Here is a 25,623-nt window from a genome sequence, read left to right on the forward strand (position 1 = left end):
TATGTATCTTAGTTGGAACTGCAGACATCAACCAAGGGATAATTTACACCTCAGCCCTAATTTATGCCTTTGATCTGTATAATTTCATTCCTTGCAGAACCGGAGGGCCAAATGGCCAATTGAGAAAACAAAGGAATGTTCAAGGATGAGATAAGACTAATTGGGAAGTTTCTATTCCCCCTTGCAGGGCAACAAGGAATACACAAACCTAAATTAGGAGGCCAGAATTGGGTACTAAACTGACGTCTCTGAGGATATAAAAGGACGCCATACCTTCCCCTAGGTGTGGCTATCTCCTCACATGCATTGTATCTGTATGTTCTGGATATAGTCCCACCCAGTATTTTGTTTTTGGCCATAAATAAAATCTGCTTTTTTTGCAAGCCTCATCTTGAGTCTCTCTGTTTGGCATTCTGCTGACTCAAGTATATTTTGGGACCTTACGTTTCTGGCACCCGAACGTGGGACTTGAAGGCACAGTTTCTTCAAGGTAGCTGCATTCAGTTTCCCACAAACTGAGCTGCTTTGAGGCTTGGTGGCCTTCATTAAAGGCAGACGGAAGAAACCAGCTTGAACCAGTACCGAAGTCAAGAGCGCTCCTGGAAAAATTTATCCAGTGACTTTGATCTGGTCATTTGCTGGCAGGCTCTGATTCTGCCTGCCCTGAATGCCTAACAAAGAGGCTTGCACTGTGGGGAGTTATGGAACTGAGCTCTTCTGGGTGAGTAGAATTTTTTTTTTCTCTTGGGAAGGGGAGTGTTGCCTTGTGTGTGTGTGACTGCAATGTTGGAAATACCTAATAGAGGTTTGCCTACATTTTGAAAGGAGTGTGACTGTTGGAATAAGAATCTGTAGTGCAGGAGAGGGCTCTCACCAAACTTTGGACCCACAGGGGAGATCTGGAAAATCTCTTAGGGAAAAAGAAAGGGTTTGGTTAGACAGAGAGTCTAGTCAGGCTTCGAGCTGACAGAAAGGAATCCTCTGGGAAAAATGGGCAACCATGCTGGTAGCCTGTTTGGAACAAATAATCTAGTAACAAGAATAGGGCCGTGTTCTCCATTTGGCTATGTTAGCCCACTGGAACACGTTACAAACAAGTAGTGAAAAAAAAAAAGAGTATGAAAAAATGTTGTGGCAGTAAAAGTTATCTGTAAAAAAAAAGTGGAGTTCAAACTTGTTCATGAGAGCCCTGGCTAAATGCAAACAATGTGTGAACATAAGTCTCTATACCTCTTATACATCTTGATCTTTAAAATGGGCGATTGCTGGGAGGTCTAAGATAAGATAGGGAAGAGTTTGATCTTTAAAAATAAGCCAGCGCCTGCTGGGAGATCCAAGCTAAAATGAGAACACACAGAACACCCCCAGGGCAGAGACACGTAGTAACAATCTAGTGCCTAAAGAGAGATCTATGGTGGCAAAGAAATATTGCAGTTTTATAAAGATCTTGATAATTTACCATTCTCAAAAGAGCCAGGGAAGTCTGAAAGAACTAAGAATAAAGAAGAAATTGTTTATTGTTCTTCCCACCCGGGCTTTAGCAGGTAATAAAAAATGTAAAACCTGCCTAAATGGGAAGACTCATATAATTTGACTTGATCAATTTGATGTGATTTCTGTTACAAAATTCCTGGATGTGCATCTATAATAATAGCATGTAGAATTGATTGTGATATGTCTGGTCAGCCTGCAAATTAAGTAAACATCTCAGCTTGGAGCTGTGGGAAACGGAAAGTAGTTAGGGCCACAATCATATTTATGATTTAAACTGCTCTCTGAGTTTTCCCACTGCTTTAAGAATAAGCTATAGGTTGCCCAAAGAAATAAAATAAAAAAAACAACCTCTACAGGTCTGGAAATGTTTGATGGTATGTTTGTGTGTGTGTGTGTGTGTAATCATTTCCAAACCTGTAGGAAGGATGAGACCCTCTAACAACAGTACACAAAAAGTTATTTAAAAAATGGAGCTCATTGGCTTGTGAAAAAGCTCCCTGAAATAATTATGATTGGTTTGCATGGAGGAAGCATTAAATGATTTTTTTGTATGTGAAACTGGTTTATACAAAAAGTCTGATTGCAGTGCAAATGTGAATGTCTGTGTGTTGACCATCACCCCTTTAGAGAGATTCCCTTTCATATAAACAATAAGTTGTAAGGTTTTGATGTTGTTGTGAAGTAAGTAAAGATCCCATGGAGGATGTGGAAGATAAATTTGTGGAAAATGTCTGTGAGTTGTTAAGGCTAGAGAGAAATGCAGAGAGGGTTATTTTGTTGAAAGAAGGCGAAAGGAGGTGAGAATTCTGTGTAGTTAAAACATTTTTCTCCATGAATTCCCCCCCCCGTCATTATTTTACACAAGGATTCCCCCCCCCCTTGGAAGAGCGAGAGAAGCAGGCAAAATGGGGGCTGCGGATTTTTGTTCTTTTCACCATTTTTTTTCCTCTCTGCTGAACCAGCCTGAGAAAGGCGGGGTAAAGGGTGACCTCGGATACCTGCCTTTGCAGTTGCACTGTTTTTGGCTCTGAATACAATTTTGATTTTCTTTTTCCTTCTGGAAATTTTTGAGGTTTCAAATGCTTAAATACCCAATTATATTTCAGAGTATTGACTCAAAATACCTCATTTAGATTGTTTGTTTTATTTTTGAAGCTGTTTTTCTTATCTTTTATGTCTGCATGCATTTTGAATACTTAGCAGACAAGGTGCTCCATCCTATGGCATGTTTGTTTGTTTGTTTGCTTGCTTGCTTGTTTGCTTGTTAGCAGCACAAGTTGTTGCCCTTTTAGGAATTGTTAGAGAGATGAGTTAAAAATTACAATATGTAGTAAGAGAGAGTCAGTGGCATTTTTGTCTAAAATATTAGATCCTGTCTGTTAAGGATTGCCAGATTGTGTTCAAGCAGTGGCAGCTATGGCAGTGTTAGTGAGGGAAAGCAGAAAGTTGACTTTTGGAGAAGTCCTAGTGCCCCTCCTCTAGTGAGGGTGATCTTGATGAGAATATGCTTACGTTCCTTTGAATCTAGCTCAGTTTTATGAGGAGATTTAGAAGGACGATTGGATATTGGTGCTGAGAAGGGGTTAATTTGTTTATAGTTGGGAAGAGAAATGAGGAGGGCAGTGGGTATACCTGATGGTAGGCAAATGTTGATTTTAGACATCAGGGTAGTCATTGAGGGCTAAGGTATGATGTGATCTGTTTATTTGGGAAGTTTCTGGATGCTGTGTATTGTGACAAATATGTAAAAAATGTATAATATGTAAAACAGTTAGTAAACAAGTTCTACGCATAAAGAGAAGGGAGGGCTACTTTAGCATGAGACCATTTCAATGCATTTGAGTTGATTTTATTAGACTAACTTAAGTGAGGAGATTTAGATATTTATTGGTGATAGTCGGTCACTTGACTGGATGGGTTGAGGCTTATCCAGCCATGAGAGCCACTCAACAGTAGTCACCAAAATTAACAGATAATACCTAAATATGGGATAGTAGGAGCTATAGACAGCAACCAAGAGACTCATTTTACTGCAAAAGTGCTTCAATTAATAATGGAGGCAGTGGGAATGTCATGTTCCATGGAATGCAAAATCGTCTCTGCTGTGAACCAAATCTTTACCCTTGACCTTGCCTTCTGAAATGATGTTTGGATTACTACACTTGGACAGAATGGGGGAAATTCCACAATATGAAACTAAAGACATGTTTGTAAAGAACTGTATACTTGGCCTCTCCTCTTCATTATCTTACCTCAGAATCAAAGGACTTCGGCTTCCGGTGATGTCACAGCAGCTGGAGCAAGCAAGGGATTCTCTCTTGAAGCTGACAGCTCCATTTGCTGCGTCTGGTGGCTGATTAAAGCCATCCTCAAGCGGGAAAAGCTTGGGGAAAGTGAGGGGAGCATTCCAGCTCTGAAGTAGAGGTGCAAGCTACTGGAAGAAGCTGAGGAACTCCCCAGGGCCAACACATCAAGAGGATACCTGGAATGGCGTCCCAAAGCCATGACTACATCTAAGCAGGAAGTCAAGACATCCTGGTAATCGCATTTAACTTGATTCAGTTTTAAATCGGAAGAAAAGGAACGTTGGTCTTACCTGATACAATCCTTCTTGTTGAGTGGTGGCAGCATCCAGGAAAGGGTTGTCCTTGTACGCTAGCGAATGGGACTGAGACTGTTAAGTTGTGAGGACACGCCTCCACCAATGGTCCCCAGCTTTGTCGAAGGAATAGCGACAGTCTCGGCATGTGATGACTCGGAAACAAGTAAGAAACAGTTAAAAAACAACAACAGAGCCAACCACCATCCAGCGGACCAAGGCCGGCTCTGAAACAGGGTGGAGCTGGATGCTGCCACCACTCAACGAGAAGGATCATATCAGGTAAGACCAACGTTCCTTCTCCATTGTAGTGGCGGCAGCATCCAGGAAAGAGACATACCATGTCCTTACGGGTGGGCAGGAGCCCGGCCCTAGGTCCCACCATCAGTGTGCACCCGCTGGAGGACCCACCTCCCAAAGGCCGCCTCCACAGAGGCATAGGCATCAACTTTATAGTGCCTGATAAAGGGGGACGGAGAGGACCAGGTAGCAGCACAGCAAACTTCCTCGAGTGACGCCTGAGTGGCCCATGCTGCACTTGTTGCCGCACTCTGGGTGGAGTGTGCTGTAATGCTCTTGGGCAGTGGAAGGGCCTGCATCTCATAAGATTTGGCAATACACGCCTGAATCCAATGGCCCAGGGTCGAAGGAGTGACCTTGGCCCCCAAGGAGGCTGGTTGAAATGAAACAAAGAGAGACTCCGTCTTCCGGAATGAAGAATTCTGCTTTATATAAATCCGGAGTGCCCTCCGCACATCTAATGTGTGCCACTTATGTTCCAGCGCATGCACCGGATTGGGACAAAAGTTAGGGAGTACCAGCTCCTGGGCCCTGTGAAACCATGAATTAACCTTTGGTAGAAAGGAAGGGTCCAAACGTAATATCACCCGGTTGGTATGAAAGACACATAAATCTGGTCAGAAAAGATAGAGATGCCAGTTCTGAGGTCCTTCTGGCGGAGGTTATGGCGACCAGAAATGACACTTTGAATGACAGATATATCAAAGGGGTGTCTCGCAGGGGCTCAAAGGGGTCCTCCATCAGAGCCTGTAGCACCTTGGTAAGGTCCCAGGTCGGGAATCGGTGCACCACCGGAGGCCGGAGATTCACCTAAGAAACCTCCGAATGTTCTCATGACAAGCCAAAGAATCCAGCCCCCTACAGGAGAAGACAGAAGACAGCGCCGCCACCTGGCGCCGGAGCGTGTTAGGCAAGAGCCCCTGGTTCAGGCCCACTTGCAGAAAGTGAAGAATCTGGGGCACAGTCACCTGAGTTGGATCAATACCTGACTTACCGCACCAAGAGCAGAAGGCACGCCAAGTGGCATTATAAATTCTGTTGGTTGAAGCCCTCCAGGAGGCCTGGATGGTGTCAATGACCTCGGAGGGATAGTTTTTCCAGCTCAGAGCCCGCCGCTCAAACGCCAGGCGATCAAGTGGAGCTACTGAGGATCCGGGTGGACCAATGACCCCTAGGTGAAGGAAACTCTGTCCAGCGGTATCCTCCAAGGTCTGGCCACCGAAAGTGCCACCAAGTCAGCAAACCAAGGCCACCGAGGCCAGTGAGGAGCGACCAGGATCACCTCCGCCCGCTCTGCAAGAATCTTCCTTACCACTCTCTGTAGGAGGGGCAGTGGCAGGAAGGCGTAGAGCAGCTCTGCCGGCCAAGGGCTGCGAAGCATGTCGATACTCTCCGCTCCTGGAACCGCAAACCTTGCAAAGAATCTGTCCAGGTGAGCATTGTCCGGGGAGGCGAAGAGGTCCACCGTCGGTTGACTGAAACGGTCCGTCAGCTCCTGAAACAAATTCAGATGCAGGCACCACTCTGCGTGGTCAATGGTGGCCCTGCTAAGACAACCTGCCTGAACATTGGCCGTTCCTGCAATGTGCTCTGCTCGTAATGAGATCTGGAGCTGCTCTGCCCAGACAGAGCCGCTCAGCCTCATCCATAAGGACCCTGGACTGAGTGCCACTTTGCCTGTTAATGTGGGCTTTGGAGGTCACACTGTCCGTGAGAACTAGGATAGGCCTACCAACCACCAGATCCTGGAACTCCTGAAGGGCCAGGTGGACCGCCCTAAGTTCTAACCAATTAATATTATGGGCCAAGTCTGACTGGGACCACCTGCCCTGGGCCATCTCCTCACGTAGGTGAGCTCCCCAGACATAAAGACTGGCATTCGTTGTCACCGTCAGCCTCTCCGGGTCTCGAAACATGCAACCCTTGGTAATCGCCTGGGAGACCCACCATTCTAGGGAACATAACACCTCAGGGGGCACACTAACTTTGTAGAGGGATGAACCAGTGCCTGCCCTCTGATAAGGGAGGAGAAACCACTGAAGGGGCCTAGCGTGTAACCGTGCCCATGGTACAATTGAAATGCAGGACACCATCTTGCCCAGAAGCTTCGACAGCGTAGCCAAGGGCACAACATGTGCCCTAGAAACGAGGAGGACCAGGTCCACCAAGGTCGCTTGATGCTCCTGGGACAGATACACCCTGCACTCAATGGTATCGATCTCTGCCCCCAGATGAAGAAGTCGAGTGGTAGGAGTTAAATGGCTCTTTTTTAGATTAACAGAAAACCCGTGCTCCTGAAGCACTTGCATGGTGACCTTAAGATCGACACATGCTTGCTCGTGGATTATATAAGAATGTCATCCAGATAGCATTGGAGACGCACGGGACGAGCTCGCAGATGGGCAGCTAAAGCTGCCAACACTTTGTGAAAACCCTTGGCGCTGACGACAGCCCAAAGGGCAAGACCCTATACTCATAATGTCGGCCTGAGTAATAGAACTGGAGATACTTCCTGTGGCGTGGCAAAATGGGGATGTGCAAGTAAGCCTCGGTCAGATCAATTGAAGTGAGGAAGTCGCCCTCCCAGAGCTGTCTAATATGGATTTAAGGGAATGCATCTTGAACCGCTTGTAAGTGACGTAGCGGTTCAGACTTTTGAGGTCCAGAATAGCTCTATACCCCCCCCCCCCGAGGCTTTCGGAATCACAAAGAGGATGGAATAAAATCCCATCCCGTGCTCAGACTCAGGAACTGGCTGAACAGCATGGATATCCAATAGGTGCTGAATAGCAGTTTCCATGAGATTCCGTTTAGCCGGATTACCCGAAACCGGGCAAGAGATAAAAAACCTCGGGGGAGTGGAGAGGAACTCCAAGGAGAGGCCCGAGCGGACCGTCTCCAAGATCCATGCATCCATCGTGATACCCTCACAACACCCGGCAAATAAGGCCAGGCGTCCCCCAATGGGAGGGTCCGTGAGGCAACTAACATTGGCGGCAGTAAGGACGGCTCCCTCCCCCTCGAAAGGGCCGCCTAGATGGGAACTGCCTGAACTTCCCAGCCCTATCCTGGGGTTGACCTTGCCTAGGGTGGAATGGGCGCTGCGCCCTAAAGGAACCACCACCCCCTCGGGCCCCCTGAAGGACTGGCTTCGAGGATATGGAGCAGGTTGGGAATCTGTCCGTCGTGTTAGGGAAGGAAGGACCTTACGTTTTTCTTTGGTCTCGATGAGCAGTGGCTCCAGCAAGTCACCAAACAGCTGCTTTCCTGAAAAATGGGCAGATGCCAGCCGCCACTTCTGCTTGGCATCCGCCTGCCAGTGACGGAGCCAGAACAGCCTCCTGGAAGCCATGGAGGAAGCGATGGCCTTTGAGGCAAACCTTGCTGCAGCCAGGGTGGCATCAGCTGAAAACTCTAAGGCGGCCGACAATTTATTGAGATCCTGATGGGCTCGCAAATTGGTCAGCGGAATCCTGTCCTGAAGCTGCCTCAGCCACAGCAACGAGGCCCGATTAAAGAAAGACGCTGCTGTTGAGGCCTTCACAGCCCACGCTGCCGACTGATGTACCTTTTTGATGGACTGCTCCACCTGTCTGTCCTCCAGCCGAAGGGCCTCCTCTAGGGTATCTGACAGGACCACTGAAAACACCAGTGCTGCAATAGGTCCATCCACAGCCGGCACCTGTAGAACCTCAGATAATTCTGGGGCCATGTTAAAAAAGCGCCTATCCAGGGAACTGGGGTTAGCACCAGTCCCGAGTGAGACCCACTGTCTATTCACAGTGTCAATAAACAACGGTGGCGCAGGAACCACCTCCTCCTCAGCCTTGGGTTCAGAAAATAAGGCCCCACTGGACTGGCCTGATTCTGCCAGTGGATTCACTGAGGGCAGATGACCTGCCAAACGAGCTGTATTGGAGGCCTTATATAGTAATGACTTAAACAAATGAGGGCGAAAGAGCCCAACAACTGAGGGTTGATCAGGGGATAGTCCCTCATCCTCTGAGAGCTCAGGCTCTTCCTACATGTCCTCCTGCACATCAGAGGCATCTGAAGAAGTAGGGGAATAAGCACCCCGAGAGTGGGTCAGTTCACCTGATAGCTGCCCTTTAAGGGGCACTTCCACAGGCTGAGAAACCTCAGAGCGAAGGGAAGCCTTCCTGTGGCTGTGGCTGTGTCTACACTGCAGCCCAGCAGCTATGCCCCTCTCTATTGCTTCAGAAATAATGGTTTCCATATTACATGGAAATTGACCTTGCTGATTATCCCCAGAGGGAATCTGCACAGAAGACTGGGTCACTGGAGTCCCAGCAGGCAATGGCTTGCGTTTAGGAGGCTGTTGCCATGCCACAGGGGCAGAAAAAGGATCAGGGAGGGAACTAGATGGAGCTCTGTTGCTGGGCAGATTGCTGGTTAAAGACTGCTCAGCAACGCCATCTGGCGACAAAGGTTGCATAAACCTGCTGTCAAAGTCCTCAGTAACCAACTGTCGCTCCTGAAAATGGCAGGAAGAACTTGCTGCCAAGCCCTGAGAGACATCTCTCCTAGAGTCAGAAGCCCTGGCAATCTCCTTTTCTAAAGCCCTCTGACGTCTGGCTGCATCTTTTTCTGCAGCCTTTGAGGGCTTCGCTGTTCGCTGCGATCTTTTGGAGATCTTTGCAGCTGCCATCCTGCTGGCAGACCTCGAGCCCGAGGTCTCTGCCACGCCAGCAGTCCTCCTGGGGGCCTCTCTCTGCTCACCTTCCTTCTGCCAGGCAGCTCCACTGCTGGTCCCAGGAGTCGCGTCCGCCATTTTTGTGATCCGACGAACAGCTGGGATCAAAGGCTGCCTCCTATGCAGCTGTGGTGGCTTCCGAGCATACTCGCAAGCGAGCAGAGGCTCGGGAATCGGGCCCTGGTCTGCTGACCACTAGCAGGGCGAAAACCAGCAGTCCACAACTGGGCAAGGATTCACAGCAGTCCAGCGGCTTGCGAAAAGTTTGGGCTTCCTCTGACAGCCCAGCTGCTCTTCGGCTAGAAGCAGAGCGCAGAGCGTCCCACCAAGCCGGAATTCAAAGCCCTGCTGGAAAGGGCTCTAGGGTCAGCCTGAGCTGCCCTGTCAGACCCACCGGCTGGTGGGCTGACTTGCTGCTGCGCAGCCGTCAGTGGCTCATGCCAAGGCACTGCCCGCTGGAATAACAGCGACACACTATGCTCTAATACAGCTGTCACTCAACTAACCAAAAATAAAAGAAATAAAAGAAATAAAAATCAAGCAATTTAGCCAAAGGCATCCAGGAAAGAGAGACCTAGGAAAAAACACGCCTGTCTACAGCTAGGACTGAGACAAAGCTGGGGACCATTGGTGGAGGCGTGTTCTCGCAACTTGACAGTCTCAGTCCCATTCGCTAGCGTACAAGGACAACCCTTTCCTGGATGCTGCCACCACTACAATGGAGAAACAAGGGAACTTTGAAAGGCATTTCTAACTTTGATTTTGCTCATCGTATTTAAGCTAAAATTAAGAAGGGTGGCAAAAGGGTTTTGGAGGCGAACCGAGAGAGAGAGAGAGAGAGTGACATTGTCTTGGATAAGATCGTAAAAGAGGAAGGCTGGACTTTGTTATTCTTAATAAAACAATCTCTCCACTGTTCGTAAATCTGGGCTCTCTAAAGATCCGGTGAAGGGGAATACCGTTTCATTCAAGCTATTTTGGAAATTTACCCTGGAAGCTACAAGACGCCATTTGCATGTTAATTTGGAACGGTCTTCTGAACACGAAAGTGAACACACGTTGCTCTTCAATTGCCATCTAGTGGTCAATCCTGGGATTTACTCTACAACTAATTTAACCCTTTTTTCTTTTTGAGAAATTATTTATTGTGATTGGTCTGGTAATTATTATTATCTACAGGTTATTATTATTATTGAGCATTTGATAGATATTAAATGAGAATTGTTAATTATTAATTGATTATTCACTTCTTAATTGTAAAACTACAGCTTATTTGCCTTAATTAATTGCTTTTCATACTTATATCAAAGACAGATACTTTTAGAGTTATTAATTATTTACTAATTAATTGTAAAACTACAGTTTATTTGTCTTAATTAATCGCTCTTCACATTTATTATATTAGAGATAGACTTTTAGAGTTATTCAAAAGTCTTCAATTCAAATATTGAGATAAAGTAGTCTTACTATCACGAAACTGAACGATATTGACAAAGATACGTGGCAGTGTATGATTGGAGAGATCTTTTAGGCCTTTCCAAAATGGCTACGACCACGACAATACTTAAGAAGAAGACGTTTACATCTTCCTCCTCCCCATCTATGATAACAATTCCACAGATGCTAAGGAAATCAGCAGAAGATGTCTCACCCTCGGGTAAATCCCCAGCCATATCCCAAGAACTGCAAGATATTCTTAAATCCATACAGGATACAGTACTCAAGAATCAAGTTAATAATCAAGAAAGTACTTCTAAAGTACTTGAGGAATTAAAATCGGATGTGACAACATTAACAAACGAGACAAGGCAATTCCACACAAGATTTGAAGAGACCCAGAATACCTTAATCAACCATGAAGAGCGACTACAAACTATAGAGACGAAAACAGTCAAAAAACATAACAGACTAGAAAAAATGGACTCTCACTATGCTACGATCAATAAAAAGATGGAAAATGAGATAGTGCTGCTTGAGATGGACAGGTCTGGATATTTTCTACGTTTCCAGAACGTGGTGGAGGAAAAAGAAGAATGTCTCAAAAAAGTAATGGGAGAAATAATTGCGGGAATTCTAGGATCGGACCAACTCGATGCAATGAGGGAGGTTGATGAAATTTACTGCATTTACACCAGTTACGCCAGGTGACATAATCTCCCAAGAGAAATCCACATTCGTTTCTCTAAGAAGGCAGTTCGGGAGGAAGTACTTCAGAAAACTAGGGATCAATCATTCACTTACAAAGGGAAGCGTATTACAATATTACCACAATTACCAAGACATGTGCGGGACTCTAGAAGACAATTTGACTTTCTTACAACTAACTTAAGAAAATATGGAATTCGGTATTGCTGGTTAATGCCAGAGAGATTATCGTTCACATGGCAGAGTCAGAGGATTAGACTTGAAACCCCACAAGACGCACAGGAATTTTACGAATCTCAATTTACTCACTTTGATCAAGAAAATGAAGGGGAACCAGAGAGCAGGAGTTTGGAGGATATTATACAGGAACCAAGGATGGAAAGTCATGGTGAACAGGAGAAGAAGATGAACGGAAAAGAAAGGGTCGGGGATGGACTTGGATTGCAAGTGGAAACTAGATCACAAAAAGAGAAAGCCACAGGTAAGTGAGGATATGGAAGAGGGGCTACACCTGTTTTCGGTGAATATTAATGGTCTAAATGCCCCAAATAAAAGAAAGTAAGTTTGGCTTAACCTACAAAAACAAAATTACGATCTAATTTGTCTACAAGAAACCCACATACATAAAGACCAGCAAAGGGTGTTAGTTTGTCCCAAATTTGGGAAATTGTATGTATCCCTGGCCAACCAGAAAAAATGAGGTATTGCGGTGTATTACCGTAAAGGATTAGTGACTCAACAATTACATGCAGATGAAGAGGGAAGAACATTGTTTGGAGATTAAAATAGGTTTAAAATTGGCTTTACTAGTAATTATCTATGCTCCCAATATTGATCAAAAAACCTTTTTTAAAAACTGTATAAGAAGATAGCTGATCTCAATTATGAAAATATATGTATTTTGGGAGATTTTAATGCAATCTCAGACGTAGGTAAGGATTATGAACCAAGAAGGGGATCCCAAAAATATGCAACAGGACAGAGAAAAACACTACCAAAAACTTGGGACAAATTGGCAACTGAAATAGGATTGTCAGATGTATGGCAAGATTTACATCCTAAAGAAAACAATACACCTATTTCTCCCCCAGACATTGGTCGTGGTCACGGATTGACATGTTTTGGTTAACATCAGAGATTAAAGAGGTGATTAAAGAATTGGAGATAGGTACGAATGTATGGGCAGACCACCATCCTATAATAATCAAATGGGCAGGGATTAAAAAAAAGAGCGAGATGGTCCATGAGAGCTGAATTAATGAAGGACGAGGATTTTGTTAATGATAAAAATGGAACTACAATTTTTTTTAAAAAAAAATAATTTTTATTGAATATAAATATTAAAAAAGACATATGTAACATATACACAACAAACATTTATACAACATATACACAAAAAGAGTATAATTTCTTCTTAAGCATTTTTTCAGAGTGACGTTCTACAATTCTACTTATGATATATTCCTTCACCTCTCCTTAATCTAATAACATTTTTTATTATATATATATATATAAGTCGGTAATATTTCCCCCTATATTTTTTGTATATTTCTGATTTTTAACCAATTATACCAATTATTCCATATTTTATAATAGTCTGATTCTTCTCTTTCTTGTAATTCTTTGGTTAACCTATCCATTTCAGCGCATTCTAATTTTTTTCCTATTATTTCTGTTTTACTTGGTGTTTTTTCTTGCTTCCAATTTTTTGCGTAGGTTATTCTTGCAGCAGTTAATATGTGAATTGTGAGATATTTGATATCCTTAGGGTATGATTTGTTAAAGATTCCTAATAGAAATGTTTCTGGTTCTTTTTCAATCTGTGTTTTTGTTATTTGTTCCAACCATTTTTTGATGTTAGACCAAAATTTCTTTGCTGCCGGGCACGTCCACCATAAATGATAGAAAGTCCCTTGTGCCTTTTTGCACTTCCAACAAATCGGGCTATTTTTAGGTTGTATTTTTGCCAATCTGGTTAGAGACATATGCCACCGATAAAACATTTTCAGTTGGTTTTCCTTGTACGCCGTTGCTTTCATTAAATTTAAGTTTACCTGCCAGAGCTTTTCCCATTTTTCCAAAGGTATTGTGTGTTTGATGTTTTGAGCCCACTTAATCGTTTCTTTGACTGTCTCTTCTTCCAATTTATAGTGTAGAAGAAATTTGTAAATTCTACTAATTAATTTATTTTCTGAATCTAATATAATTTTATCTATTTCTTGTTTTTGATTATAAATTTCATATGTTTTTATATGTTCTCTGTATTGGATTGTATTTGAGTATCAGTCCACCAGTCTATTTCTCTGTGTAAATCTATCTCCAATTGTTGTTTTGTCTTTAATTTGCCTTGATAGTGAATTATATCTTTATATCTAATTATTTTTGTCTTCTCTGTTAAATTTGGGTGTCTAATTGATTCTGTGGGTGCTAGCCAATTTGGTATCTTCATATAATGTTGTTTTTTTAATTTTAAGCCAAATTTGTAATAATGAGTTTCTTATTGTGTGTCTTTTAAAATATGAATGTGTTTTGTATTTCTCATCCCACTTAAAGGAGTGCCAGCCAGTTTGGAGTTCGTGTCCCTCAATTGTTAAAATTCTAGAGTCCTTTAATTCTATCCAATCTTTGACCAACGATAGTACTGCTGCTTGGTAATATACCTCCCAGTCAGGGAGTGCAGCTCCTCCTCTATCTTTTGTATCCTGAAGCATCTTAAATTTTATTTGTGGCCTTTTCCCTTACAATATAAATTTAGATGTTATTTTATTCAGCTTTTCAAAAAACGATTTATCTATTTTAATTGGGGTGACCTGAAACAAATATAAAAATTTAGGTAATATAGTCATTTTGATGGCCAAAATTCTTCCTAGGAATGAAATGTGTAAATTTCCCCATTTTTCTAAGTCTTTCTTTGTTTGTTCTAGTAATTTATCATAATTGTTTTCTTTAATTGCTGATCTTCTTGTAGATAACCAGATTCCCAGATATTTTATTTTTTTTGTTGTTTGGAGTTGTATATTATCTGTCAATTCTTTTGTTTGGATTTCCGTAAGGTTTTTTACAATTAGCTTCGATTTACTTTTATTGATTTTTAGTCCGGCCACTTCTCCAAATTCTTCTATTTTTTGGAACAAATTAGGTATAGATTCCATAGGATTTTCTATCAAAAACACTAGGTCATCAGCAAAGGCCTGAGCTTTGTATTCTTCTCTATTGATCCTTAAACCTTCAATTCCTTGGTTTTCTCTAATTTTTTTCAACAGGATTTCCAATGATAGAATATATAGTAAGGGGGAAAGTGGACAGCCTTGTCTGACTCCTTTTGTTATATTAAATTTGTCTGTTATATCATCATTCATAATTATCCTTGCTGATTGCTTGGTATAGATTTCTGCTATAATTTCCCCAATTTTTTCCCCAATTTGCATATTTTGTAATTGTTCAATCATAAATTTCCAATTTTGATTATCGAAGGCCTTTTGGGCATCAAGAAAAACCAACACTGTCTGCTTCTCCAGGTGTGATTCATAATATTCTAGAGCATTAAGTACTATTCTCATGTTCTTTATTTGGCGTCCCGGCAGAAATCCATTTTGGTCTGGGTGTATATATGTATTTAATACTGATTTGATCCTGTCAGCCAAGATTGCTGCAAATATTTTGTAATTGGCATTCAATAATGAAATAGGTCTGTAGTTTTGAATTAACTGGAGATCTGTATCTTCTTTTGGAATGATTGTTATTATGGCTTCTGTCCATGAATTTGGTATTTTGGCTTTCTCCATAGCTTCATTATATAATCGCAACATATTCTCTCCCAATACTTCTTGCATTGTTTTATATATTTCTACCGGTAGCCCATCGGGTCCCGGTGTTTTATTGTTTTTTTGCTTTTTCAGTACTTCATCTAATTCTAATTTGGTTATTGGCCTATTGAGAGTTATTCTTTGTTCTTCTGTGATTTTTGGCATTCCTGATTTCACTATGTACTGTTTTATCTTGTCTTCCTCTATTTTCCCCTGATTATATAAATTCGCATAAAATTTCTTAATAATTTCTTTTTTTACCTCTTTACTATGTTGAATTTCTCCTTTATCGTCTTTCAATTGGTATATCGTTCTTTTTTTCTATTCTTTTTTCAGTTTATAGGCTAGCCATCTGCCCGTTTTATTTGCGTGTTCGAAATAATTTTGTTTCGCCATTTTTATTTTTTGGGCTAGTTCTATTTGGTTTATCAAATTCAATTTATGCTTAATCATTTCCCATTCTTCTCTTATTGTTTTGTTCTGGGGCTTTTCCTGGAGTTTTTGTTCTATTTGTTTTACGTCTTTCTCTAAATTATCTAATTGTTTTTTCTTCTCTTTATTCTTTTTCCTCGTATATGCTATTACTAGGCCCCTTATATATGCTTTTAAAGTATCCCATGTGTTTTGTAAAGAGGTTTCCTCTATTTTATTTATCTGAAAAAATATTTTTACTTCCTTTTCTAACATTGAATTAAATTCTTTTTCTTTACATAATCTTTGGTTCATTGTCCATCTCTTATGTCTTCTTTCCCCTTTCCAGTTTATGAATAGTGGATTGTGGTCTGCCCATTGGTTTGTGCCTATCTCAATTTTTTCTACTTCTATTTTGATATTTGGGGTCATCCATGCCATGTCCAATCTTGACCAGGAGTTATGCGGATGGGAGTAAAAGGTATATTGGGCCTCTTCTTCATGTGTTTCCCTCCATACATCTGCCAAGTTTAGTTCTTCAACCATAGTAAAGAATTCTTTTGGAAGTATTTCTTTTTTCTTTTGTTTTTTCCCCCAGTTTTGTAGTCCTTCTTTGCATTTACTATTGCATTATAATCCCCTATTACACAAATATCGTCATATTCTAATTCTGCTAATTTTATGTGTAGATCTTTAAAAAAAACCTGTAGTTTTTGGTTAGGTGCATAAATCACTACAATTAACATTTTCCTCTTTCCTATTTCTAGTTCTACCATCACCACTCTACCTTGCTCATCGGTATAAACTAATTTAGATTGTATTTTTTCTTTTACGTAAATCACTACTCCTTTTTTCTTTTTTTGGGCCAGAGATGAATATAGTTTTCCTAATTTGGGGTTTTCTAGGATTTTTTGATAGTCTTTTTGAATGTGTACTTCTTGCAAACATATCACATCTGCTTCTAATTTTCGTAATTTTGTGAAAATTTGATTCCTTTTCTTTGGGGCATTTAAGCCATTAATATTTACCGAAAAGAGTTTGATCTGTTCATCCATTGCCTATCGTATCTGGGTTTTTTTTGTGTGTTTCTTGTTTCCATCCGTACCTTAGCTTTTGCACCTTCTCTCTGTTCTCTCTCTTTTTCTTGCCTCTGTCTTATTTCTTTTTTCTTGATTTGTTTCTATTGGTTCTTCTTCTTGACTTTTACTATCTGTTTCCTCCTTGCTTTCCTGTTCTTCTTCTAGTCTAAAGTGTGTGTTATGGAATTCTCTTGCCTTTTCTAGAGTGTCTATTTTATATTTTTTGTCTTCCCACGTAATTAAGATCCCCTCTATTGGCAGCCATCTGTACATTATCTTATATTTGATCAATAGTTGTGTTAAAAACTGATATTGTTGTCGTAGATTTCTTACTCTTCAAGGTATCTGTTTTAAGATTATAATTTCTTTATCATTATAGATCACTGTTTCTTCTCTAGATTTCTTATAGGCTTCATCTCGGATTGATTTTTTTAAGAATTTGACATGGACTTCTCTCGCCAGTCTGTGTTTTCTTATATAATTTGTTTGTACACGGTAAGTTTCTTCCAATTGTCCTTTTATTTCTTCTGGCTCTTTTTGTGTCATTCCTGCGATAATTTCCACCATCTTCCCTTCTAAATCCTCATTTTTTTCTTCTGGAATATTTTGAAAATGCAAGAAGTATGAGGCCTTTTCCATTTCGAGCATGGCCAAGGAATCTGACATTTCTTTATTTAGTTGTAGGGTTTTTTGTTCCATTGCTTCTACTTTTAATTCCACATGATCTATTTTTGTTTCCATTTTCCTAATTCTCTGTTCATTTTCTGCTGTAGAATTTTGAATGCCCTCAATTTTATCCTTCATGGTCTTGATATCCTCCTTTACTTCTCCTATTTCATTTCTAATCTCTGCATGGAACGTTCTCATTTCTTCCTGATTTTCAGCTATTTTTTCTTGTGTTTGGAGCAGTGTTTCCTGGATCTTTTGAAACATATCTTGTATTACATTTGGTGCCATTTCCAGTTTTTCTTTTTCTTTCCCCATCATGCTATCTATTGTTTTTTGTTGTGAGGAGTCATTACTAACGTATTGGTTGTAGGTTTTTCCCCCTGTCTTTGTTATGGTGGATGTTGTAGACATTTTCAATATTCGTGTAAAGCTTTCCAACCTTAACATCAATTATTAAGTTATTCCTTAGTATCTCTTTTCCCCTCCAAACACTGCTTATATACCACACAGCTTATATATAGTTATATTATATTATATTGCCAATTATCCCAATTGAGCAATTAATTCTTATTCACAGTATAAATCAATTTACTTATCAATCAGGATTTTAGTTTAATTTTCTTAATTTTCTAATTAGCAATCTTTTCAACTACCCCCTTTTTCAATCAGTCTATCTCAAACATAGTCAACTCATTTGTTATTTTGTATAAAAATCAATCTTTCACTTTAACAATAATTCCTTATCTAACCACAATTTCACAATACAATTTATAGCTATAAAAATATTATCTACTTATTTATTTCTTTTAAATATTAAACTTATTAACTAATTAAACAGTTCAAAATTAATAATTCACTTCCCTCTTGTCTTAATTTTTATTTTCTTTGGTCTTTGTTGTCTTCTTGTTTTACCTCTCTCGATCAGTTCTTTCACAGTCATAAAAACGCGATCTGTGTCCGTCTCAGTCTTTTTTTTTTTTTACTTCTCCCAGTAATCGGATATCTGCATTGAGTTTTCAAATCTTTTTTTAAACTTAAGTTCTTATTGTCCAAACTTATTTGTAAATCCAAAGTCCGAAATCCAGATAGGTCTTCTGTACCCGTGAATTTCACCACTTAGTCCGGTATTTCAGTCTCTGCACTCAGTTTTCCGATATTTTGGGGTTTGAGTCAGTTATAGTTCCCAGGTTCAAATGGCTTGTCTATATCCACAGAGTCCACAGGCTGCTCCCTTTGCTTAACTGTAAAAGTCCGCACTCACACCGCTTCGAGCGCTATTTCTCCTTTTCTTATGTTTGCTTAGTCATTCTATGGGTTCCTCTCTTCCGCGCTGTAGTTGTTTCCCCTTTTTTCCTTCTCCTCTTGTACTGCCGCTGTTTTAACTCACTTGTCTTCCTCTGATTCGATCATGCGTCTCCTGTTTACCGCCTCTATTGTAGGTGATCTATCTGACAGTCACTCGAATTTGCTTCCACTATTTGCTTCAATCTAGGCGGGCGCCATCACTCCTGTCCGCCGATAAGGCCGACTTCTTCTCCACCAATTTAAGAGGTTGATCGCTCGACCTCCCTGATGACAGCGCAACACCAGGGGGCTTCGCAAGTTCCTCTTTCGTTTCCCGATCCATCCAAGTTCGGGAACGCCCTTAAAGAGCAATTAATGAGGAAATTTGGGTATCAGAGACGGAGCCTCCGTTTCCTCACCCGTTCATGATGACGTCACCGCCGGAAGTCCCGGAACTACTTTTTTTTTTTAATGGAAAACAAAAGAGAGGACACTTCTTTACAAAATACTTGGGACACTGCTAAGGCCATAGTGCGAAGACTGGCAATAAAACACTTAACCCGCAAGTGGAAAGAAGAAAAGTCAAAAAGGGTGGAGCTAATATCAGAGTTAGAAAAAATGGAAGAGGTGTTGCAATTAGACCCACGAAATCTTAAACCCAAAGAGAAAATAGAGTTAAATAGACATGAGATTTCATTAATAGACCAAAAGGAGTTGGAGACAAAATTAGGAAAAGCAGACAAAGACAATTTGAACATGCGAACAAAGCTGGGAAATGGTTAAGTTATAGACTAAAGAAAGAGGCAGAAGCAAGAAAAATAGAATACCTACAGGATAAAAATGGAAATTTGGCAGCTAATAGGGATCAAAAAGTAAAAATAGCCCAGGAATTTTATGGCTCCTTATATGGAGAAGAAAGATGTCAAGAAAATAAACTTGGGGAATATCTCAAGGGACTTCAATTGGAACCGATTCCCCAATTCTTTTAAGCACACTTTAAACAAAGAGATTACTATTGGCGAAATTGAAAGAGCTATTAAGAAGCAAGCGGGGGGAAAGACCCCTGGGCCCAATGGTCTCCCAAGTGAATTATACAAAGGTATTATTGACTTGCTGAGTCCTCAACTAAAGCATGTATTGAACGAGGCCTTAATATATGCCAAGATACCTCAATCCTGGAGGGAAGTTTATATTTTGTTGATCTCAAAGTCCAACTCGGACCAATCACTAATTCAATCTCGCTCTTAAATGTCGATTATAAGATCTTTACGACAGTACTAGCAGAAGGACTCAAAATATTTCTTTCCCACTTCATCCATCAGGAGCAAAATGGCTTTCTACCTTATAGACAACTTTGAGACAACGTAAGAGTAATTTTAAATATAATGGAGTATTATGAAAGGTATTCAGACAAAGATATGGCAATGGTATTCGTAGATGCCCAAAAGGCCTTTGATAGGGTCAATTGGAATTTTATTACACAACAATTAAAAATTATGGAATTTAGCTCTAAATTTATAAATGCAATTCAGGCTATATATACTAAACAGTAGGCCAAGTTGCTATTGAATGGAACAATCTCCGATGAGATTAAAATCTCCAAAGGTACTAAACAGGGTTGCCCTCTCTCACCGGTATTATTCGTTTTAACTTTGGAACCAGTTCTCAACATAATCAGGCAAGACAAGGATATTAGAGGCCTAAGGATTAAGGGAGAAGAATACAAGCTCCAAGCTTTCGCTGATGATCTTGTATTCATCTTGGAAGACCCTCTAACTTCAGGTCCGATATTGCTAAGGAGAATTGAAGAATATGGAGAAGTGGCAGGATTAAAAATTAACAAAGATAAAACTAAAATGATATCCAAAAACTTAACAGAGGATAAAAGAAATAAGGTGCAGGAAGCCATGGGACTTAAATTTACCAAGAAGGTAAAATACCTAGGGATTTGGCTGACAAACAAATGTTCTAATATTAAAGAGACCAATTACTTTAAACTATTGGCTGATACAGTAGAGGACCTAGATAGATGGAAGAATATACAGATTTCACTTTTGGGCACGGTTGCTGCTTTGATTATCCTCCCACGGTGGATTTTTCTATTTCAAATGGCTCCTGTAAATTTGGATAAAAATTTCTTTAGGAAATTGGATCAGGTAATAAGCAAATTTATTTGGCAAGGGAAAAAACCACGAATTAAGAGAAAAATGCTACAGGAGCACAAAACGAGGGGGGGCTTTGGGCTCCCAAATTGGGAGTTATACTACCAAGCCTCGTCCCTTCTTTGGATAAGAGATTGGGTATCCCTTTCGAGAAAACGCATATTAACCGTTAAGGGATTTCTTCACCAAGGCTGGCATTCAGCTCTGTGGGCACAACAAGGAAAACAATCTAAATATTTTACTAACCACTATATTAGAAGAATTTTAATAAAAATATGGGAAAAGGTGAAGAAACAAACTTATACCCAAGTTCCTAAATGGGTGGTCCCATTGGAGATGGCAACCTACCCAACTGTTTATAATATAAAAAGAAATTGGACCTACAATATCCTGATGGATGGAGGAGGGAACTTAATATCAAGAAAGGAACTTCAAGTAAAAGGAATAGATATAGATTGGTGGTCATATGCCCAAATTCAAGCTAGATTCAGAAAAGACAAACAAGAGTATGGTATTTACCAAACGACACAACCGCTAGACAGACTCCTTCTGGGTGTTGAAACAAAATTTATATCTAAGACCTATAATCTTTTGCTATCAAGCTATACAGCTGAGGAGATAGTAAAAGATACGATGATTGCCTGGGAGAGAAACTTAGGAAGACCGATGCAACTTGAACAATGGCAGGGAATATGGAATAGATCAGTGAAATTCACATTATCAGCGGCATTTAAGGAGAACTTTTATAAAATGATCTATAGGTGGTACCTCCCACCAGATAGGATAGCTAAAATGTTCCCTGGATCCTCGGACAAATGTTGGAAGTGTAATTTGGCCAGGGGTACTTTCTTTCACCAGTGGTGGACCTGCCCTCAGATCAGGAAATTTTGGGAAAAGATTCAAAAATGGTTGAACGAGATAACAGATGCAAGTTTCCCCCTAACTTCAGATTCTTACTTACTTGGAATCAAACTAAAAGACGTGGGCAAACAAGACTGGCACCTATTCATCCATATTACAACAGCAGCGAGAATGGCACTTGCCTATTGGAAAAATACAAATACACCATCAGATCAACTTATAATAAATAAGATATTGAATTGTGCCGAATTGGACAACTTAACCTATAACCTGAGAGACAAAAAAGAATTCATATACTACAGTAACTGGGAACGCTGGTATATATGGCTAAAGAAGAGGACAAACATAGAATAAATAACATAGTATTAAATATATATTTAATTATAATGAGATAGCGTTTGGTATTTAAAATAGTCAATGCTATTTGAACAAAAGGATTTACTGGGGTGTAATTATGAATAAGTATCTGGGGGTTCGATATGACCCCCGGTTAGTCTTTCTTTGTGGTTGTCTTTATGTGTTGTGTTGTGTACCTATATATAACCTATATCTGTTTGAAAATTACTTTATATGTTTTTTTTATTTGTAAATAATTAATAAAGATCTATTTAAAAAAAAAAAGAATCAAAGAACTCCTAGCTCAAACCCTACCTCTCGATTTTGCCGTTCATAAGTTCCAGCCTCGTGATTGGATCCTGATAAAACCTGATGTGAGGACAAACTTAGCCAAGTCCTACCAAGTCCTGCCGACTACTGAAACAGCGGTCCAACCTAAAGACAAAGGGTGGACCACTACACCCATGTAAAAGACCAGTGGGAGAACTTAAAGAGTGGCAAGTGATTCCTGGAGAAGACCCGCTGAGAATAAACCTTTCCAAAAACTGATGTGGTCATTGTGGTATGAATGGGCTTTGTTTGTGATTTTTCTCATTGCAGGAGTTGCAACTTTTTGGTTTTTTCGGCCTGAATGGTGGCCTCTCTTATTCCATCTGAAGATCCCAAAAGAAGCTGTGCAACTTTGCACTCTCCAGATTGTGTTGGTTCTGTGATTGTAACTGTATCACAGAATGTTGTTGTTATTCTTGTTGTAATTGTGAATTTATACACGCTTGTGGGGAATAATGGGACACTGTGCTTGTGAAAACGTGTAAGGGATTACTCTCCATAGAAATTCTATTCCTGTATATATCTATCCTACACCGGCGAATTGGGGCATTGAATCAGATCAACCTGACTTGAACACAGTAGCTCTAGGAGATAGTGATATCATAATCCCTGAAGATATAGAATGGATTGATTTAATGCAATGGTTCAATATTTGGGACTAATTTTCTTATGCATAGGGCTAATATGAGGAGAATATAATGCAATGATAAGTATGAAAAATCATATTACATGTAAGGGTGTTTTCTTCGCTTACTGTCATTTTTCAGTCTGGAATTAACCTGACACAACCTAGTAACCCATTTGAAAAAAAAATAACTAGACTGAGTGGGATGTGGTAACTCTTAATTGACATGCTCCAGATGTCTTACATTGGATAAATGGAAAGTTTGCCTATGTGCAATTGCCTAGCCGATGGGATGAAGCATGTGTGCTAGGAACGGTGAAACCTATTTTTCTTCCTTTTTCTACTGCCCATACAACAAGGTGAAAGACTGGGTGTACCTATTTATCTGGAAGTAGGCCACAGAAAGATGACTGGCCTCCAGAAATAATAGTTCAGGTGTACGGACCAGCCACCTGGGCAGAAGATGGTACAGAACTCCCTTTATATGCTGAATAGAATTGTAAGGTTACAGCCAATTATTGCAATGACAGCTAATGCAACTGCTAGTGCTCTAAATTTCTTAGTTAAACAGCACTCTCTGTTTAAAACAGCAATATCCCAGAACAGATTTGCTTTACAATACTTGTTAGCAAAAGTAAAATTTAATCTCACAAATTTTGTTTGCAAAACTGATGATTGTTAACCTTTGGAGGTCTCCTTCTTCTCCCTTATCTCATTCCTTTAATCCAAAGAATAGTCACATCAACTATTTCTGGGATTACAGTCATAGCATCCTCAGTGTCGACCATTCCTCGTCAAAAGCCTGCAAATCTCATGAGTCTTAAAACAAAACCTACTAAATATGTACCCCTCTTACAGCATGATGGAATGCATTCCATCGTTTAAATACAAAGAGTGGAATGTAGGGAAACAATAATAAGGATAGCATATAAAATACTGATATATTCCATATAGAAGATACTATATGGAATACAAATTTAAAGTCATATGAGGGTTTTACTTATATAGGGAAATATCTTTTAGTGATATGGGCAGAAGAATAAAGATATTAAATATATTATGTATGGTAGACCTGTAGGAAAGTGGGTGAAATAAAATTGATATGGTATAAGGTGATAGGTAACGTTACTGATTGCTTAGTTTAGGAAAAGGGATGTTATGTTTATATATTAATATTTATTTATTTATTTTATTTATTTGTTTAAATTTCTATACCGCCCTTCTCCAATATAGGACTCAGGGCGGTGAACAGCCAAAGTAAAAACAAGACATACAAAATCTAAAAACTGTTTAAAATAATTAAATATTCTGGCCGTAATTAAAAAATTCCAATTTAAAATCAGTTTAAAATTTAGCTCAAGCCAGCCCAGCTAGCTGAAATAAATGGGTTTTCAGGGCCCGACGAAAAGTCCAGAGGTCTGTTATTGTACGTATCTCAGAGGGTGGGCGCCGCCACAGAGAAGGCTCTCCCCCTGGGGGTCACCAGCCGACATTGTCTGGCGGACGGCACCCTGAGGAGGCCCACTCTGTGTGAGCGTACTGACCGGTGGGAGGCTATTGGTGGCAGAAGGCGGTCTCGTAAATACCCTGGCCCTGGGCCATGGAGTGCTTTAAAGGTGGTCACCAACACCTTGAAGCGCACCCGGAAGACCACCCGGAGCCAGTGCAGCTCGTGCAGGAGAGGTGTCACATGGGAGCGCCTCGTCGCCCCCATAATCCCCCGCGCGGCCGCCTTCTGGACCAGCTGGGGCCTCCGGGTGCACCCCAGGGGGAGCCCCATGTAGAGAGCGTTGCAGTAGTCCAGGCGGGAAGTGACAAGTGCCTGAGTGACTGTGCATTGGGAGTCCCGATCTAGAAAGGGGCGCAACTGGCGTATCAGGCGAACCTGATAAAAAACCCTCCTGGCCACGGCCGTCAGATGATCTTCTAAAGACAGCCGTGCGTCCAGGAGGACGCCCAAGTTACGAGCCCTCTCCGTGGGGGCGAGTGATTCACCCCCAATAGCCAGCGATGGCATCAGCTGGCTATATCGGGACGCCGGAAGCCACAGCCACTCGGTCTTGGAGGGGTTGAGTCGGAGCCTGTTTCTCCCCATCCAGGCCCGCACGGCCTCCAGGCACTGGGACATCACTTCAAGGGCATCATTGGGGTGGCCTGGGGTGGAGATGTACAGCGGGGTGTCATCAGCGTACTGGTGGAACTCCACCCCGAAGCCACGGATGATCTCACCCAGCGGCTTTACATAAATGTTGAACAGAAGAGGCGAGAGGACCGACCCTTGTGGCACCCCACAAGCCATGTGCCTCGGGGTCGACCGCTGCCCCCCTGTCAACACAGATTGCGACCGGTCAGAGAGGTAGGAGGAGAACCACCGCAGAACGGTGCCTCCCACCTCCAACCCCGCCAACCGGTGCAACATGATACCATGGTCGATGGTATCAAAAGCCGCTGAGAGGTCTAACAGGACCAGGATAGAGGAGCAACCCCTATCCCGGGCCCTCCAGAGATCATCCACCAATGCGACCAATGCCGTTTCTGTGCTGTGCCCAGGCCGGAAGCCGGACTGGAGCGGGTCTAGATAGACAACTTCATCCAGGTACTTCTTTCAAAGCGGCTGGCAGGACCCCCTCACTCAAAGAAGCGTTAACAATCTTCTGGAACCAGCCTCGTGTCACCTCCCGGGAAGCCAGTACCAATCAGGAGGGACACGGGTCCAATAAACATGTGGTCGCGTTCAGCTGTCCCAGGACCCTGTCCATGTCCTCGGGAGCCACAGGATCGAACTGCCCCCAGATAACACTCTCAAGA

The 25,623-nt window shown here is 41.4% G+C and overlaps 1 protein-coding gene across 3 annotated transcripts in view; it reads right to left on the minus strand.

Annotated features, from left to right (window-relative positions):
- POMGNT2 (protein O-linked mannose N-acetylglucosaminyltransferase 2 (beta 1,4-)) overlaps positions 1-25,623 on the minus strand; it is an 83,418-nt gene that overhangs the window by 38,424 nt on the left and 19,371 nt on the right. The window contains exon 2 of one of the 3 annotated variants that reach the window (XM_034404018.3): positions 21,625-21,706. The exons of the other annotated variants lie outside the window; for them this stretch is intronic. The gene's annotated coding sequence lies outside the window, so the exon portion shown is untranslated. The remainder of the gene's footprint in view (positions 1-21,624; positions 21,707-25,623) is intronic. 3 annotated transcript variants of the gene reach the window in all.

Source organism: Pantherophis guttatus, chromosome 4 (assembly GCF_059756535.1).
Source record: "Pantherophis guttatus breed Tessera chromosome 4, ASM5975653v1, whole genome shotgun sequence".
Taxonomy (NCBI): Eukaryota; Metazoa; Chordata; class Lepidosauria; order Squamata; family Colubridae; genus Pantherophis; species Pantherophis guttatus.